Source organism: Aythya ferina (assembly GCF_964211825.1).
Source record: "Aythya ferina genome assembly, chromosome: 1".
Classification (NCBI taxonomy): domain Eukaryota; kingdom Metazoa; phylum Chordata; class Aves; order Anseriformes; family Anatidae; genus Aythya; species Aythya ferina.
In genome coordinates, this window is record NC_140296.1 from 140,638,099 (window position 1) to 140,656,644 (window position 18,546).

General features: G+C 40.2%; 1 protein-coding gene and 1 long non-coding RNA gene across 3 annotated transcripts in view; one reads left to right on the forward strand and one right to left on the reverse strand.

The window, feature by feature from the left end:
* The window catches only part of RERG (RAS like estrogen regulated growth inhibitor), a 110,974-nt gene that overhangs the window by 26,248 nt on the left and 66,180 nt on the right, over positions 1-18,546 (forward strand). The gene's annotated exons all lie outside the window — the stretch shown is intronic.
* Positions 5,984-18,546, reverse strand: part of LOC311424356 — a 72,678-nt gene continuing 60,115 nt past the window's right edge. The window contains exons 2-4 of the long non-coding RNA XR_014686068.1: positions 15,387-15,507; positions 10,255-10,284; positions 5,984-6,341 (exon numbers count right to left, since the gene is read on the reverse strand). This is a non-coding gene — a long non-coding RNA (uncharacterized lncRNA). The remainder of the gene's footprint in view (positions 6,342-10,254; positions 10,285-15,386; positions 15,508-18,546) is intronic.

Sequence of the window (18,546 nt, forward strand, 5' to 3'; positions counted from 1 at the left end):
AACTGGAACTTACACTGCTAGGAATTCTGCCATTCAGAGGACAGACCTCGGTTCTGTCAAGACGTTACTTTTCTAGGAGAAAGCATTCTGAATACTCCCTATGCAGAGGATTTCGGTAGCCTCAGATATAGCATGCCTGCATTCCCAGTTTAAGCAAGTTTGTGCCAAAGAGCAGATCAGCATCCATGGATCCCTAGCAAACAGTCCAGATATTATACAGCCCACTATACTACAAACTTTTGTTGCCACAAAATCGGCAACATGCATTGGGATCTAACAAAACAAAACACCAGTAACGGTAGTAGTGACAGTAACACCAGTTGGTACTGCCTTGAAGCAGATGGTTGAATTAACGGTGTTCAGAGATGATGTTTGGTAGCTCGCCCAGGAATATGGCAGGAGCCTTCTGAGAAGTGCTGAGCATGTTGGCTTCTAACAGAAGCAGAAGAACATTCTGCTCTTTGTGGAGCAAGGGGCAGGCTCACATGTGTGCCTTAAAAATATTGGAGGTTAGAAAATGTTTTGTAACGGAATGCAGGAGACTCAGCAAGTTAGTTTAAATAAATTGTTTTTCCCCTTGGTCCATTTTAAACTCTCTCCCTATGTTTTTCCCATTGGCACAGAAGCACTCAGCTGAAATAGCTCTCCCCTGTAGCTTCTGTCCCAGAGAATGCTATGATTGAGAGAATACATGTATCTTCATGCAATATCTCAGTGATAATTATTAGCCCTTAGATACATACCAGATGCTCCTTTCCTTTGGTAACTAAGTGGGCTGTGAGATTAAACCTGCCTGTGAGCATCAAGCTGCACTGAGAATTAGGAATGCTTGCTTTCAAGAACCAAGATCATAGACAGAAAACTAGTCAGAAACCACTACAAAGTGAGGACTGAGTGGAAAGGTTCTCTACTTTTACTTTAAATGTGAACTACTAGTACAAATGCTACATACACGCTCAGCTCCACATGGTTATTTTGTCAGGACAGCTTAAGCCAGCTGACATAATAAAGTACACTGTGCAAGCCAAAGGACTTTCCCCAAGTATTACTGCTTGCATGCACGCTAGGTTTGCAGCTATAGATATGTCAGGGAAGATGTGCAGAATTTAAGTGTATTAAACCTAATTCTTCTGCTCTTGCATTCATTCTTGCAATGACAGCCAGGTCTGAGAAGTCCACATACTACAGAGCGGTGCTGTTTCCAGAAGACCAGACCTGGTATAAGAAGAGACAGTGTTAACCTGGAGCATAAGGACTGTTCTAGAACATTTCTCCATATAACTACTCTGATTTCAGACTGAATCTTTTATGATTTAGCTGAATTCTCTTCTAGGTGTTTGTCTTTACTCAAAGTACAGCTCTGAGACCTCAAATTTTATGTCTTCCACTTCCCACATCAGGGTCCAGAAATAAAACACAAGCTTATGATATTGCCTGTGTGGTATCAAATGACTTGTCTACATATGGAAGAGTAAAAGTGAAGTTTTGCAGCTTGGTTGTACGCTGCCATTATCCCATTTCCTGTTTGGAAGGGCTTCAATGAGTTCCGCAGTTTTTCTTGCAGGTTCTGCATCAATGCTCCAGATAATGTCACCAAGACTGTTAGGATCAGTACTGAAATATGTGGAAACTGAACTCAGTAAGAGTCCAGTTTCTTAGCTGAAGCTGATGAGAGAGAGTACTGTATCAGAAGCAAGACAAAAATGACATTGATCTTTCAGATCTTCTGGCACCAACTCTCACCTTGTTCTATCCCGGTCTTTTCTCTAGCATAGGCCTGACTGAAACTATATTTAGGACACCAAGTGTCTTTGAGACAGGCTTTATGCCTTTAGGGAATTCTTGTGCTACTAAATTCAACAGGTTGTTCATATTTTCTAGACACTTGGTGTTTACATGCATAGGTTTTTGGTGGCTGATGGATCAAAAATATAGTACCTTGAGTTAACAGCTAGTTACTAGATCACATAGTAGGATCTCCCGGCATGCAAGGGAAATAGGATTACCAGATCATGGAAAAAACAAAACAAAACAAAAAAACCACTGATTTGTTATGTATCCCATAGAAACTGCATAACATTTTTCTTGGAGAAGGGCCACTCCCAAATGAATCAAGCCAAAAGCCTAGAAAAGCACCAAAAGAGCCTACTGACTAGTTCAGGCCCAAATACTAAACTTTCAGTACAGAACATTTTCTACCTAGGATGGTTTTGCAGCACTTTCCATTGACTGCATCCAGGCTCTGTGTCTGTTTTCATGGCATCAGATCATTTACATCCTTTTAAGAAAGCTGTTGGTACATTTACAGACTGCTTGGGTCAGACAAGCAAAGCCTGTGGCAGGAAGGGCTGCATCTCTTTACCTGGAAGTCCACTCACACACTTTCCCCATACTGTCATTGAGGTCTTCAGCTTCCACTTCAGTTCCTACTTGCAGTCCTTTCCCCAGGTCCCCTTTACTAAGATTATTCTGACACTAACAAGAGTTGCATCATCCTAGGCACAAGCAAAGCAAAGACAGGTAGGATGACTAATTACCCACTCCTTTGTATTTCACTTTCCACTCATCATTTTCTGTTCTCCCTTTTCTCTGCATTGGTTGGGAATCCCATTCTTCCTCCCTCACCTCTGATTTTCTAGCACTGCATTGCTCAGCTTGCCGCTTCCCTACGCTGTGTCTAGCACACAGAGAACAGATGGTACAGCCTGGTCAGCCCCAGAGAGGGAGGACAAAAGAATTGCCTTGATCCTACAGTGTTGCAGCTCTAATGTCTGGTGAACCATAGGCCCAAACCCCAGTTCTGTGTGTCATGTGTCTTAGGGTGAAGCCACTTGCTTAAGTGTGTTTGCCATGCAGCTTTGAGCACGTGACAATTTCTGGACAGCTGCTTCCTCAAAGGAATGAACACCACAAGGGAAACACTGCCACAAAGCACTTTGGACAGTGGAGAACACCAAAGCATGTGGAGGCACACCTGATCCCCAGAATAAGAAATGAACCCACTTTATCTCCTGTGCTTTGGAGATGTCCAGAGTTTGCACCCAGGAGCACAGTGGCATCCAAACAGCATAGACAGGCTGCAAAATTACCCTGAGTCCAGTCCAATGCTCAGCCAACAATGCAGACTCAGCATGGGATGGAGGAGCAGAGTACCTGAGGTCACAGACAACAGTCCCAAATCACTGGGCTAGAGCTCATCTTAACACCAATGTTTTCAGGGCTGGACACTGGATGAAAGTTGCAAGAATATTTTCAGGCTGGGGTGTTGGCGGCATTCATTTTATTCCTCCACTCATTCAGTGCTGCTCATGGCAGCAGCTTTAGACATGGCTGGGTACCACTGACAAGGGTAGGACTGAGGAGAGGGAGGAGGATGCTGTAGATCAAAAGGCAACCCATCCCTGATCTTACTACCCCAGTAGCTCCCACCATTGCTGTGTGCTGCGCTTTCCCTGCATGCAGGGGTGGCCCTTTACCCAGGCCTCACGGACACCAGCCTGCAGGCATTTTTGCCCCCATCAGTTGATCCAAACTATGGACAAGCAGAAAAAAAAAAAAAAAAAAAAAAAAAAAAGGTAAAAATCCAAGGCCATGCAAAAAAAGTAGCTGCTGAAAGCACACATGTTCCTAAATACACTACAATGAGCTAGGATCATTTAGAAACATCTTCTAGATCATTCTGAGGAATATGTGACTACACTATACAGAGAGATTAGCTCTCATTTGCATTATCATGAGTTATATGTGTGGAACTTAATATAACTCATAAATTAGATTGCATCTTCAGCCTTTTTTCATTAGGTGTTGAGGATGCACCTTGACGTAAATTGAGTGCTCAGCTTGCACTCCAAAGCTTGCAGGAAAGGCATTGGGAAACAACTGCTAAAGGAAGATACATGAAACTTTGTATATGGATAAAATAAGTTCAGAGTAAAGCTAGATAAATAAGAGAAAGTGTCTTGCTTGCATAGTGGGAGGAGGCCTTTGAAGTGGGGTTGCAAAAGGTCTGACCCCCATACTATTCAATTCATATCAGGCTTGTCTACCTCAGCGTTGGACGGGTAGAAAGGTTTCCCCTCAGGGGTCAGACAGTGGGGTCTGGCTGCTGTCTTCAGCACGAGGCCCCACTGGGTGCTCATACCACTGAGCTCTTCTTCCACCATCAGACAAAAGGCACCCACTGGGTCTAACCTTTCTGGCCTGAATATAGGTACCTTTTGCATGCGAGGAAGTGAAGCAGTCCGTGTATAATCTTATTGCAAAAATGACATTTTCCTTTGTAAAAGGTTTTGTTAGATTTAGTTGAAATGGATTCCATTTCTTCAAATAGACTAACTCTAGAAGAAAAAACACTTTTAGCCCAGAAGGAGATGATCACAAGCATCTAAATTATGAAAGAGCACTTATTCTCTAGAAGAGTTTCATGTGCACATATATTTTGTTCTCAAGGACAAGTAAATCTCTTAACGTTTATTGCAAGGCTAAAAACCACAACAGACACTCCTCCACCCTCACTACACCCCCCCTCCAAAAAAAAACAAAACAGCAACAGAAAAAAAAAAAAAAAAAAAAAAAAACACACAAAAACATGCGGAAACCTGGAGGGAAAAAAGGAAAAGCTGAGAAGCTAAAGCACTTGAATGTGCTCTGTCAATGTTCTCAAGCAGAGACTGCTAATTAAAAACAAAATGGATATGGTACATTCATATTTTATCACATCAGAAGGTTAAATGCATATTTCAGCATATACAACTGTTCACAGAAGCGGGTTTGAAGCCTCACAGACCACAGTTCAGGATTTATTAAAGCCACACTCCTACAAGATAACAAGTGCAATGCAAGTAATCCAGTATTAATATTCAACAGTGAATGAAAGCTTTAAAGTAGACTTTCTACACATGCAGCATCTTTTCCCAAAGCTTGTATACCACACCTTTACAAAAACCATTAGCAAGAAACTGCAGTTCCAGGCTTAGAAATACACAAGTAATGCAAAGCCCTCTTTTAAACACATTAATAGCTGCATCACATTGGTTCCTCAAATAGCCTCATAGCCCTGTCCATGCTCATTTCAAGCTCTTCCACACAGACTATGACTTTTTAATAGACACTAACAACAGTAGGGATTGTAACTCCACACAAGAACTGGTATTTTCAGTACACTCTGTTTCCAGCTCCACACAATTACAAAAGTTGCCCCTAAAGTGATTCTCTTATTTAAAATTAAAAAAAAAAAAAAAAAAAAAAAAAAGTTCATTTTTGCCTCTGTTTAAAGCTTTATACAATATGAGATATTAAAACCAATAAGTTTGAAATGAAGCATCAGAACATTCCTTGACCTTGTCAGCACCATTTGTTTTTTTCTTTTTTTGTGCAATAAAAACATATTTAAGCATATTCCCATGGAACTTGTTGATTTCCGTGAATTGACATTCCCCAGTAAAAAAAATAAAATAAAATAAACCTCAAACACAAAAAACCACAACAATACTAGCTGGAAATGTTTCAAGCGGCTCTCTGCCCAAGAAATGCGGAGCAGAAAAATTGCCCAGGCTACTCCAGATACAATCTCTAAAGGCTTCTCCTTTGCTTTTATAACCCTGTCCAGAAGATAGAGCCTTCCCTGTATCCCCTTCTACAGGACTGAATAACAGAAAATACTTCTTCTTGCTTCTTTGCTTGCTTTACACTGTCAGGACTGTATGTATTCATCACCTTAATGGAGCTGATGCAAATAAGGGGAGGACATGAAAATGCCTCTTGCATATCCAGGCACCAAATCATTATTTGCTTTGAAACACTGTGCAATAGTTTTTGTTGCTACAGGAACCACACATAGCAAGCTTTATATTTTTACATGCATATATACATACATTATAAATATGTCGTATTAAAGCATTTAAAAAGGAAAAGTCAGTTATATCAGATGGCTACAGCAAGCACAGCATTTGAGAGTATGATAGATGAATACCCAGACAACAAGGATTTTGAATTCCTACTAAAAGATTATTGTGTTTACTAGCGATGTCTTTCTATTGTAAAAAACAATCTCATTGGTTTGGCATTTTCCATAATATTACATCCCCAGAAAATTACTGATTTCTGTGTGGGGACCTTACCTTTGTAGCATCAATCCCTCACAACTTTCTGACCTTGCAATCCCAAGATGGTAGCTGTGGTGTACATTAATTTCCAGACAAAAGAGAAATCCATTCCTTTGGGTGCAAATCAGGCTCCAAAGACTACAAGACAGGTCTGCAGCATTATCAGAGCTCCACAATTCTTACCCTGCCTCAGGCAGGTAAGTGCTTCCTCTTCAGGTGCACAACCAGGCACTTGTCCTTACAAACAAAAAACTTTGTCACTTATCCATGAATCAAAGAGGCAGTGGGATTTATTCAGATGTCCCATGAGAAGGTGGAGATATAGAAGTGTGAGGCATAAGCCAGAACTCCTCAGCAACCTTGTAGCACATGAGATTCTTTCATCATGTTTTTTACTTCATTTCCAGACCATGAATTATTTTGAGTTTCTGACCAGAACCATATTAATGGTGGCATATTAATTTCTGAACCATTTTCTGCTCACCAGAAAAGAACTAAACCCACACCCTCTAAAGTTAGTCTGATCTAAGCAGCCCAGGACTTGCAATTTAAAAGAAGTACTGCAATCAGCACATCTGTACCACCTGATCCCCCTGTTTCTCCTCAGTCACAGACTGTGTTTCCCATCAGGGCTTTGTCCTAGGTTGCTCCCAACCTCCCTGGTGGGAAAGGTGATGGAGAAACAGCTGCCCAGGGTCCAGCAAGCGCAAGCACTAGGGCAACTACAGTGGCAGATCTTTCATCTTGGTGGTCTCATTGCTCCTGGCAATTAAGAGCTATTTGCTTGGCTGGTTAATACGGAGTGAAGCTGATCGGAGGTAAGATACCGTGATATAAGCATGCATCACACTTTGTTATCTAAGCCCTTTGAAACATAGGAAATAAATACCAGCGTATTAGAGTATGGAATAATTTTGGAGGGGCTGTTAGCTGTACAGATAGCTTTGACATGTGCAACAGTGGACTGTGCAGTTCCAGCTACTGAAACTGAGAATAATATTCATGACTGGTCAACCAGAGCTTGAAGTACATCCCTACATCCTGCGAGAAAGAGCATAACAAGTAGTTAGTGTGATGCTGGAACACAGTTTTAAAACTGGGATTTAATTTCTCACTCTTGATGAAGAGAATGATTTATTTAACCATGTATTTTCAAAATTAAAAGCAATAATCTGGGAGTAAAAGCTGAATGCTGATGATTTATAGCTACATTTGATACTGGCCATGCTAATGATGTGATATTTTTGTCTGTGTAACCTATGAGTTATCCAGCAAAAACATAATCTTTCAACTGCTAAAATAATTATATTCATATGCTGATAAAGGGAGAGTTTATCAAACAGATAAACTAGATAAAGTTGGTTCCACTAGAACAGAGGACACAGGCAATATGAGTGCGTGTTCTTAATGAGCACAATTTCCAATGGCCTCCAGATTTGGTAAGCAGATTATGTATCAAAGACTTTTATATTGTTTTGCTTCAGTTTTTCATAGATCTTCATGATTTTATCTGTCCTGTTCTTCTTTTTTTTCCAGACAGACTTAACTGGCTTGCAGTATGTATGTTTAGATCCTACTCCAGCATGTGGGGAAACAGATCTGCTTAAGAGAGTCTATGCAAAGATAACATATACCATATGGGCCAGGGGGGGAGAGAGGAAAAGGGGAAGACAGAAGGGGAGAGAGGAAGTTTAAATGGGTGGAGCATTACCAAGATGGAGGCAAAGTAGTCCTCCTATCATTACTTGTTTTATTAGATTTGTTCTTTAGGCATACAGCCTTGTACTAAGGGCCATCAAATGGCCTCTACAGTGCTTATATCCTGTATCATTACACTAGGAATTGTGATGAAGAACTAAGGCCTTAAAATGCTCCATTGCACATGAGCACATCTCGCCTTTTGCAGGTCTAGGAAGAAGATGGTTTATAACAATTCGTCAAAAACTCGAGAAAAAAAAAATAAAGAAAATGGGGAGCTGGTTTATATCAAATGTTATCATGAAAATACTCTCTTGTGTAAGAGATTTTACTGCTAAAAAGTATCTTAAACTGTTTCATATAACTTGATCAGAATAGAACAACAACAACAAAAAAAAACCCTCTTCCTATTCTATTATTGAAAGTATTGGAACATCCTAAGATAGTTTGAAAGTCTTGCAAGAATATACTTTTTAATGAGATTTGTGGGGCTCCTTGCTTCTGCTTAAACTAGAGCATAAAAATACAGAAATTCTCAAGAAAAGAAAAAACACATCAAAGTTGAGCAGAGTTTACCGAGCCTGAGAGAAGCTTGGCTTGAGATGGGAATTTAGCTTTGTTTCAACTGTATCATCATGTAGACTTCCATATTTTAAGAGCAACATATCTCTCTGCTAAATCTCCATCGCTCAGCATACCAACAAGGTGTATAATGGGTACATTTCACAGCATATTTTGTTGCTGTATTTTATTGGACAGTATTTTGTAAATGTTAGCACATTTGACATAGCTTTACATGATTTCTTTGTTGCCGAGGAAGAAATGAACAATGTTTAGCAAAGCAGATGGTGCAGCCAGGTGTATATTTATTTAAGAATAAATCACAATGTACCATAATACATTTCCTGCTACCGGTGTTTAGAGGTGAGTTAGGAAAAGAGCCTAGAAACTTGTCGTCTTTACCCACTCAGAATAACTTAGCTAGAGATGTTTTTTACATAAATGTCATATCTTAATATGAAGAGGTCATTGCTTCCACATGATTTGTTGAATATCTGTTTAAACAAACACTGTTATCCTTTAAAGCTTGTTTCAACAGTTCAGGGGACTGAAACCACAAAGAAAGTTTTTAAGTGTAAATCTGATTTAAAGCTCTGGAAATGTCAAAGCAAAACATATTTTGTTTGAGAAGACTTCAAATATCTCTTGATAGTTATCTTCTGAAGATGGAAAGTAGATAACAATGTCTGACACTAGTATAGAAGCTTTGATTCATATAAATTGAAACAGAACATATAAAACCCATTTCACCAGTTTGAAACCTGTAATGGAGGTACAAGCCCAGCTGAAGCTGCAGAAAGGATGGAAAATAATAGCAAAGCTAAATTTGATCAGAACAACATCGTAACATCTCTATTCCTGTGAAAAACAAGTAACTTTTATCATTTCCCAGCTTAAAAAGAAGTGTTTTTGAAAAGTTGATGGATTTGTCTCAGAAAATTTGTACTAAAGAAATGAGAGGACTCTGGACTTGAAAAATTCTTTGTGAAGGAATGAAGCCTGTTACGTGCTCAAATTCTTTTAATAGCAGCAGAAGAGTGTTAAGGAAAGATATTTGGGAGTAACTAACAAGTCTCAGAGAATCTGTGCATTGAATAGTCCTGAGCAAAGACTGTGTTTCTTTGGAGGGAGAAAGAGAGTAGAAGTCACTGATCCCAGCCCACTTAGTTGCATGTGGGGAGTAGGAAGGAACAAGAGAAATTTGTAGTTTTAGATAATGATTTAACTTTCACAGGTTGTTGAATGAATCTTTTCTAAGCAGAGGTGTGCTTGGAATGGTAATTCCTATAGAACTATTTGGAATTTGGATTTGCTATTGCTCAATAAAAAAGTGAAAGTGAATGGTACGTGTTTAAAAAAGCACAGAACTTGTCTAGTAGAATCACAGTGTAGAAGATGTTTCTGGATGTGCAAGGACATTGGGATATATTGATGTGACAGTATCTTAAATGTGCTTTGTGTTTACTCTTCTAATCTCAAATTAATTTGCTTGTGGTCCCTTATTTCACACACTATAATGCCATCTCTAAGAATTTGGGAGGTATGACTTTAAGTGCTCAAGAAACACAAGTCTAATTGGGATGGAAAAAACAATAAGAGGAGGTGCTTCTGGAAAACTCTGTGTAAGCTGTCAGCAGAAAAGATGCAGAATGAGAAAATGTCATGTGAATTCAAATGTCCCATTTTACTGTTGTCTTTGTGGTCCTGTTTTCCTAAGGAAACCACTACTTTCAAGAATTCTGTATTGTTCTATCTCTCCATCTCTTCTTTTTAATCATGAGTTGACCAAACTCCAGCCAAATTTGACAAACAGATAGTCATCTGAAGCATATTATGTTCCAATAATACACATAAAGCCTCAGCTGAAGAAAAGTTTGCACTGTAAACTCACCTCTTTAGACATCTCAGCTTGGTCCCACATCTGAAAATAAATAAATAAATAAATAAATAAAAGGACTGCACTGGTGTTCCTGCTTCTGGTTAGTCATTCCTGTAGTTGTAGCTTTTCTGTTCTCAGCACATGAGGCTGGATTGTGTTAGGTGCTACAGAGACACAGAATAAGGACTCAAGAACAAAGATCTTCATGATGAGGACACCCAGAGCAAAAGACTGCCTGGAAATAGTTCCACAGTAAAATACGTACATCTAGACATATAAACATGCAAAATACAAAGCACTGGTTTGGAAAAAGATAGCTCCAACACATTACCAAACTGGGCACCCATGATCCTTTTATACTTGAATCCCATGACATTCATTTGGTCTATGTGTGGTTAATCTTTTGTCAGTCCACATTATTTTGTTCCTTGTCCCTTCTTCTCAGCTCAGTCTGTGAACTGTAGGAAAAAGGACATATTGAAGGTCTTTTTTGCCCGTGGCCTCATGGACTAGTTCTGTCCCATCTCTGACTGCCACCTCCTCCAGATCCCCCACCATTCCTGCATAGGCCTTCCTCGTGTTCCAGCCTTGCTCTGCACTTGCTCTCCATTTTCATTCAGGATACACGAGGATCAGGTATACCCTAGTGTTTTGAGGTCTTGTTACAGTTGATTCACATGGTGCAGCTAAACTGTTGGCCTCGTACAACATAGTTGCAGATGGCCGGGCAGAGAGTTTCACTTTTCAATGGCATGCATGTGAACAACTTAAAACCAGACAAGTTTTCCTAATCAGTGGGCATTAAAGTCCATGTCTAAGTGAACTAGAAACCCATAAATGGGAAAACAAAAGGAAACATTTATAAAAATGTTTCCAAACTAAAGAGACTTATCATTCACAATAATTAATAGGGCAAGATGTTTGTCATTCCCTCATTGATTCATTTTGGGAATACAAGAAATGACAAAGAACTACACTTACAGTCTTGCTGTTAGGGAGGAATATAAGTGTGGATCTTTGCCACTTCTTATAGTCCTGAAAGTAAATCAATGTAAGAATTAGAAAACTTCATTTGAAAATATCTTCAAGTGCTGAATTTAGCTGCAGCTCAAAAAACTGAATTCATGTGCCAAAATGGATGTCTTTGTTACAGATGACTGTAGTTAATTATTCATAGCCCATGTACTGCAATACAGACAGACCTAGGGATGCCAAAGTGAGTTTATGCTTTGTAGGTCAAGTTTACTGGCACTGGGTAAGCAGGTCCACAGCAGCTAATTTGACAGAAAGAAGTTCTGCCAGACCAGATCTAGCAAAATTAGATCATTGTTTAGAGTGCAGATGGCAGAAGGTTTCGGAAGAAAAGGATGTGGTTGATTTGCTTTTCACAGCAGCTCTAGTGTAGTGTACAGCTATACGCCATGTACTTACTACAACTTTTATTTTACTACAGCTGTTCATCTATCTGGAGATGAATGCTTCCAGGCCATGGTAACAGATGATATACAGTGCAGACAGTGTGTTTCACTCATTCCCAAAACTCTATAAATGGTAACAGCCTAGGATGCTGAAGTTCTCTGTGCCCTGCAAGATGAATGCCATTGAGCAATATCAAGCTCCCGAGAAAACACTATAGTGCCTTCTGCAGGGTAAATGAAATATTTAGTCTCTAAATCCCTGTGGGGCACAGCTGGAACCCAGCAGGGGTGTGGAGCTCTATTCTCAGCATGATTCTGTTTTGGCTTCTAGCATTGGTGCTGCTCACATCCCCAAGGGGCAAGTGATCAGTCAGAAGCTACTTTGTGTGGCTTGCACTAGCCAGAATAGCCACTATTTTTTCATGTGCCCACTCTGTTAAGGATGTTGAAGCTGGATGTGGAGGGGGCAAGAGAATGTTTGCTCGTAGTTTGCACAGCTAGGGAAGTTAATATTTTGCCAAGATAATATTTCCCTTTTGGCATGTTTGCTACTCGGAGCATTGCAAGCTGTGTTGTGCCTGCCCAGTATAATGTGGGCGAAGCGAGTCATTTCGCTTACTCCTGAAACACAGCCTTCTTGGGGCGAAAGTGTGGATTCTGTTTAAAAGCACAAAGCAGTGTTACATGACGTTTCTGGACAGAAAATGAAGGGCTCCTACAGCCATTTCAGCTTCCGGAGTGGAGGTTGGCAGAATGGAGGTGCCTGAGCATGCCAGAAATAACACGGCTCCTCTCTCCTGCGCGGGTGGCCATCTGTCCTGTTCTCCCCACGCTGCCTTGGAACCGCACTGTGATCTTTGGCAACCTCCTGCTTTCAGCCTCCTCTGTTGCAAAATGGGGGCTTGTAATATTTCCTCCACCTCCGAGGACTGTTACAAAGCTCTAAGATGGAAGATGGTCTAAAAATATCATGGCTGTTAAACCTTGGAGTGTATTTTGGATCAGAAAAGCCAATGAGAAGCTTCTGGGTTATATCCAAGATCTAACGAGGCACTCATTTCCAGTTAGACTTGGTCATCTGGGTGGCAATGAGTCAGTGAGAGGAGACCTATTTCACATGTGCTCTAGAAAGACACTGCTTCATCATTTGTAACACTAGTATGGGTTGGATAACACTCCAAACAGGACTCCTTTGTATTTTGGTGCCTCTGGCAATGGTGTTGTGTGCATAAATATTGCAATTCTGCATGGGAAGGTGATTCTGCTTAATAGAGAATTTAAATGGTTCAAAATCTGGTGTTATTCTGACAAGAGCTGTATTTTAAAATTCTCTATAAAAAGAAAGAGCCATGGGACTAGGACTCTGGGGCAGACACCTTGGCTCTCTTCCCCAGAGGCAGTGTGTGCCAAGAGCCTTAAGAAACTCAGACCTTTTGCTGACTGATCCCAAAGTTTCCTGGGTTGTGAAGGAAAACTCAAAAGCAAACCAGCTCTTCAGAATGTTTCCATTTAATAAATATCAAATGCTATTGGAAAAACAACAACAAAAAGAAACCTGCTGGATTCTTTTTTTCAGCCTTGCTAGTAAACATTAAAGTGCAATGACTGCAGCTAAGGAAACAGGAAAGCATACCCAGCTGTCTAACTGTGCAACCTGGAAGTGGCAAAATGAAGACTAGATTAAAAGTATGATGGACCACATAAAACAAGAGAGTTCTGCATCACTAAATAACATCAAGTGATGAAAGATGGTGCCTCTTTGTGAGGTACTCTTGATTTTGCCTTTTCTACCTTATTTTGACACTCAGGTAATAAATGTTAATTTTGTGATGAAGCAATCCAGTAGAGCATACTGGAACATACTTTTGACCAAAATAAATAAATAATGACTTCAGGAAAAATACACATGTGCCTTCTGTTTGATTGGCACAAACATCACTGGTATTCCAGTGCCTCCCTCTATACAAAATTAGCCCTTAGGATAATTATGGCTGTTGTCTTTGTAAAGGGCTTTGACTTTTGCGCAGGTAGCACTCTATACATGAAGTACAAAATAGTATTATTTCAACACAGTTGCTGGGATACCATTATATTGCGCATTATGGGAGTACTCATGTAAGTGATATTGCTAGGAGGGGGTGTGAGGAAAACCAGAAATATCTTCCCCACCCACCTTTCTTATTCAGTGCAATGGTAATTACTGTTCCCACTTTCTAAACTTTGTAAACATCCCAGCTGGCTGTGAAGAAGGCAGCTCTCCTGCTGTGGCTGCAGAGGTCCCTCACTGCAGGATCATGAACTCAAGCTGCGGTTTGCCTGCCATTCATGAGTCCATCCGTACAGTTGCTCACATCCTTAGTACTCAGCACACCCTAAATCACTTGCTGAATTAGGCCCCAATACCGATGTTAAGCTGTGATTTACCTCCCTCTGTGGCTAAAACACCTGTGTGTGGCATCCCATCCCATTCCCTGGGCATTTTGCAAACAACTCACCATCTAGGTCCACAGTGATTAAAAGCATTGTTTGCTATAGCTGTGTAATCTATACTTTGCTGCTTTCCTTTTTTTTTTTTTTTCTTTGGGATTTATGTTTGAAGAGCGATGACTCACTGTACTCAGGCTCCTGCTGCTTGAAATTAAAATAGGAAAGCTCTTCCCTTCCCCCATTTCCTAATATGTTGCTTTCTGAAGCCATACAACACCTTATAAATGTTTCATCAGAAGGGAACTGCCAGAGCATTCCCATCTGTCACATTAACGTGGCCAGATTGGAAGTATTTTTAAAAATGTAAGATATCGTATGGAGGGAATGAATAAGGAACTGCTTATATGACCAGGAGAAGCAGAGTTAATGTGAGGCTGTGAAGCGTTGCTACTTTGGGTTTGAGATTCTGGACCCACGTTGAAACAGCAGTCTTTATAGATGACGGGCAACCAACATTCCTTGCCTGTACCTAGAGGTCCATGGCACAACTGCAAGTTTGGCCTTTTCCATCCTGCTGTGTTCTCTTATAAATTTATCAACCTTTACTAGAAGCAAAAAATTCCAATGCCTTAGAGCTTAAATAGGAATCCTGGGAAATTATCTCTGCCTATGCTTTCAAGGAGGACAAGAATTATAAGATATCTTAAGAACAACCTTTGTCTCCTGTGTCTTAGCAAGTATTCATAACACTCAACCAATTATAAAGTCTTTCATTTGAGCCCCAGTGACATATGAGTTTTGCCATTGCTTTGGAATGGGCTATTCTGTAATTTCAGCCCTGGGCATGGCTACTCCATGCAAACCAGAAAGTTCAGATTTCACCAAGTGAGCTCTGAATGATTGCTCAGGAAACTGAAGCAAAACAGCCATCTGGGATATACATATATGCATGCTCAGAGTAACTAAACTTGCCTGTTAACAGGGCTAGTTGTTCTGGGGAGTTTATGGCTATGCCCGTACTGCTATATAAAATAGACCTAAAGGCCAGTTCTTAGCCCTGAGACTTGACAGGAGTAAAGAGGTCAAGGCCAACTCCATTTGCAGCTGATTTGTCTTGGAGGGATCTAGTCAGTGAGGTCCAAAACACAGTGAGGACAACCTAATGAGTGAACTGTGTGGATGACCAAGGGCTACTGCCAGATCTTGCTTTCTAGTCCTATGTCATTTAGCATTATAAATGTGTGCTGCATGGCTTTTCACCCAAGGCAGGGTCTGCCTACTTGTGCTGCGTGGACTTACCAGCTTGTTCAGTCCCATGGGTTGCTTCTGTGCTGGGGCTGTCCTGAGTAGGATTCCTTGGCAGCTGGCTTGTGGAGCTTCAGCGGGTGATGAATCTGCGTCATGGTGCATAGTATTTAAGCTGTGAACCAGAGCCAATAAAAGTTTGCAATTAGTGCAGGAAAAAAAAATATCTTAGGATTGCTTTGATACTGAGATAGAGCCACAGATAGTCAGTAGGTCTTTGTTTTCCTCAGCCCCCTTCAGAAGGAAGAGGGCGGAAAAGGTGTTATATTGGAGCTTTCCAGGAACTTGCTTGATTCTGCCTCATTTCCTATGTCGCACGCAGCAGCTCTGTCATCATGCAAAAAGCTACACCACTTGCATTTTAACCAGTGCCCACCTCACACACTGCTGACATGCAGTTCTCACTGGAGCTGAACACATACACTCTTGGGAGTGAAAGATACTGCATGCCAATTTGTGAGAACATACATGGACAGAAACGGATGGCTCAAAAGCTTGAATCCTGATTTCATTTTTACCTCTTATACAAATGTGCTGTTTTACTGGGGTCCCACTCTATCTGTCAGTTTGTCTTCTGCAAAGTAGTGATAATTTTACAATAGCAATCCAGATTTTCAAAAGATATCAGCCTCCCACTCTGACAGCCAGACTTTACAAGGAAATCACCTCCCATTTAGGCACCAAAATGTAATATTCATGTGTAGAAAAAAAGTTTAGCACACTGGATCCCCAGCTTCTAACACAATCTGGGCAGCAGGCACTGCTGTGAGGGTTGTTGGGAAATTTGGAAAACTTGCTCCTTATTTCAGAACCAAAATGAGAACCCAGCTCCTCTGAAAATCTGGCTCTGATTCAGGTGTTGAACGCTCAAAAATTTGAGTCTGAGCTCTTTGGAAAATCTGGCATCTAATGAAGGAGTGCTGCGAGGATCAATTAATTAATGTATGAGATCCTGGCGTAACAGTGATGACAGTACTAGTAAACTTTGTAAAGAAGTCAGGAACAGCTTCATGTGTTGATATTTCAGGGAAAATACCTAGTAGACAAGAAATAACAGCCTACTGCTGTTCTGCTACAGCACAAGAACCACATTTGGTTCTCCCGTAGCTGAATTTTACCACTGGCAGAATGTTGCCAATGAAAGATGTGATACTATTGGCACACAACTTTGGAAGTTTTAAAATATTAAAGTACAGCTTTTAATGAAGTGGAGAAAAACATAGTAAATCTTTAATACTGACTTCTTAACCAAGAATTGCTAAGAATATTTGAGAGCTGTTGCTATTAGTTTCACCAGAATATTTGTTGTCAGGTGGACTTAGATTTTCCAGATGACACTAATATCCCTACAGGAAAGGAGAGGGAGATTTTGAGATGAAGCAACGTCTTAGAAACTTCTGAGAGACTAGTTTTATAAAAGAATCATTATGCAAATAATCTTGTGTTTTTCTTTTGAATAGTTACTCTGCATAAAAGGGAGAGAGGCGCATCTAGGAGGTGCCTGTTGCTCCTTCTGCATGTTCATTACTGTAGTGCTGCTTGGTGCCTGTGGCTGTCCAAGGTCTTCACTATCATTTCAGAGACAAACATATAGACCTGTATTTTTTATTTTTTTTTTTTTTGGGTGGGGGACACAGACACGTTTTTCTGGTGAGAGGTAGGAAGAGTCTTATTTCTCATGTAGTTCTTTCATTTCCTGATAGTTTCTCAAACACAGCTGAAAAATGAGGCTAGACAGGGCATATCCTCCATGTGGTGTAGTCACATCTTCAGCAGAAGCTGAGAGTGCTGTAGCTGCAGGCTAGCAATATTTACCTCATAGCTTCAGATTCAAAGGATCGTTCATCTCTCCATTTTGTAGTGACCACAATCTAACAAATAAGTAATTCTAACAATTTCAGCAGAGCTGCTCTATTTCATATCAGCAGAGGGACTGGTCAAGTACATAATATGTATAGTACACAACATAGTACTCAGAAGGCAGTGGAAGCCAGCAGGCTTGGCATTTATGCCTTTTCTTATCTAACTTGCTTCTCTTCTCAAATATTTCTTTTATAAGCCTACTTTTCTCTTTTGGCCTTGTGATTCTTTCTCTCATGCCTGCTTCTGCTGATTTAAAAAAAAAAAAAAAAAGTACTAGGAAATGATTTCTGGAATGTGTCAGCAACAAGTAGATTCTCGAGGGATTGCCTTTGACATAGAGGAACAATAAGTTTGAGAGAGGAAATTGGTTTCCCCACGGCTGATGGTTTTCCCTGGATTGGCTTACCCCACTCCCACAGTGTTGAAGCTATTGAATGCTCAATTAGTATTCCCCAAAGTGTCAAAATGAATTGAACCAACTCCAGAAATTCTTCACTGCAGTTCATGTATCATTTCTCAGGCTTTGAGAAAAGGACCTACTGTTTCACTGTGTGTAGCAAACAAATTCTCCCCTTCTCAACCCTGTGTCACTTTGTTTTTTTACTTGGTTCAAGGGCACCTGCAAAAATAAACAGCAATGGCAAGTTATTACCTCCAGAATGTGTGGAGCGCCTCAGCTAACCAGTTTATAAATAGCTAGACAGATGGATATAATGACTATAGTATCTACAAGTACTTTGGGTTAGTTTTGTTTTGCTTTGGGCAGTTGCTATATTACACTGACTTATTCTGACAAAAGTAATGGATTCTCAAAGCGCAGATTGCTGGCTATGTTTTGCACTAGAGATCAAAATGATATTGCCACGTCCAAGGACTCAAAAATTAAGAACTAGATTTCACCCCAAATAATGTAATTTCTTCAGAAGCTGGCAGAACTGGGGTTTTAAATTTAAAAAAAAAATGTTTTATTGTGTTTTATTTATATTTTTGAGTCATTGTAATGTGTTTGACTACATTTTTATCTCACCTTTATAATCAAGAATCATACGTTTCTTCCTTAGTAGTAAACACAAAGACCAAAGTATGGTTCTAAGAGGCAAAACATTGAATTTTACTAGAAATGACAAAATAGCAGAAGTTAGAAATTAACTTTTCAGGCACAAGATGTTTCCAAGGATGGCCCTTTCTGGTTCATCCTAGTGCAAATTCCAAGAAAGTTTTATTTTGTCATCTCAGCCTGTATCACTAGGTACTCAAGTGTAACAGTCTCCCCAAGTCTTACTTGCATTAA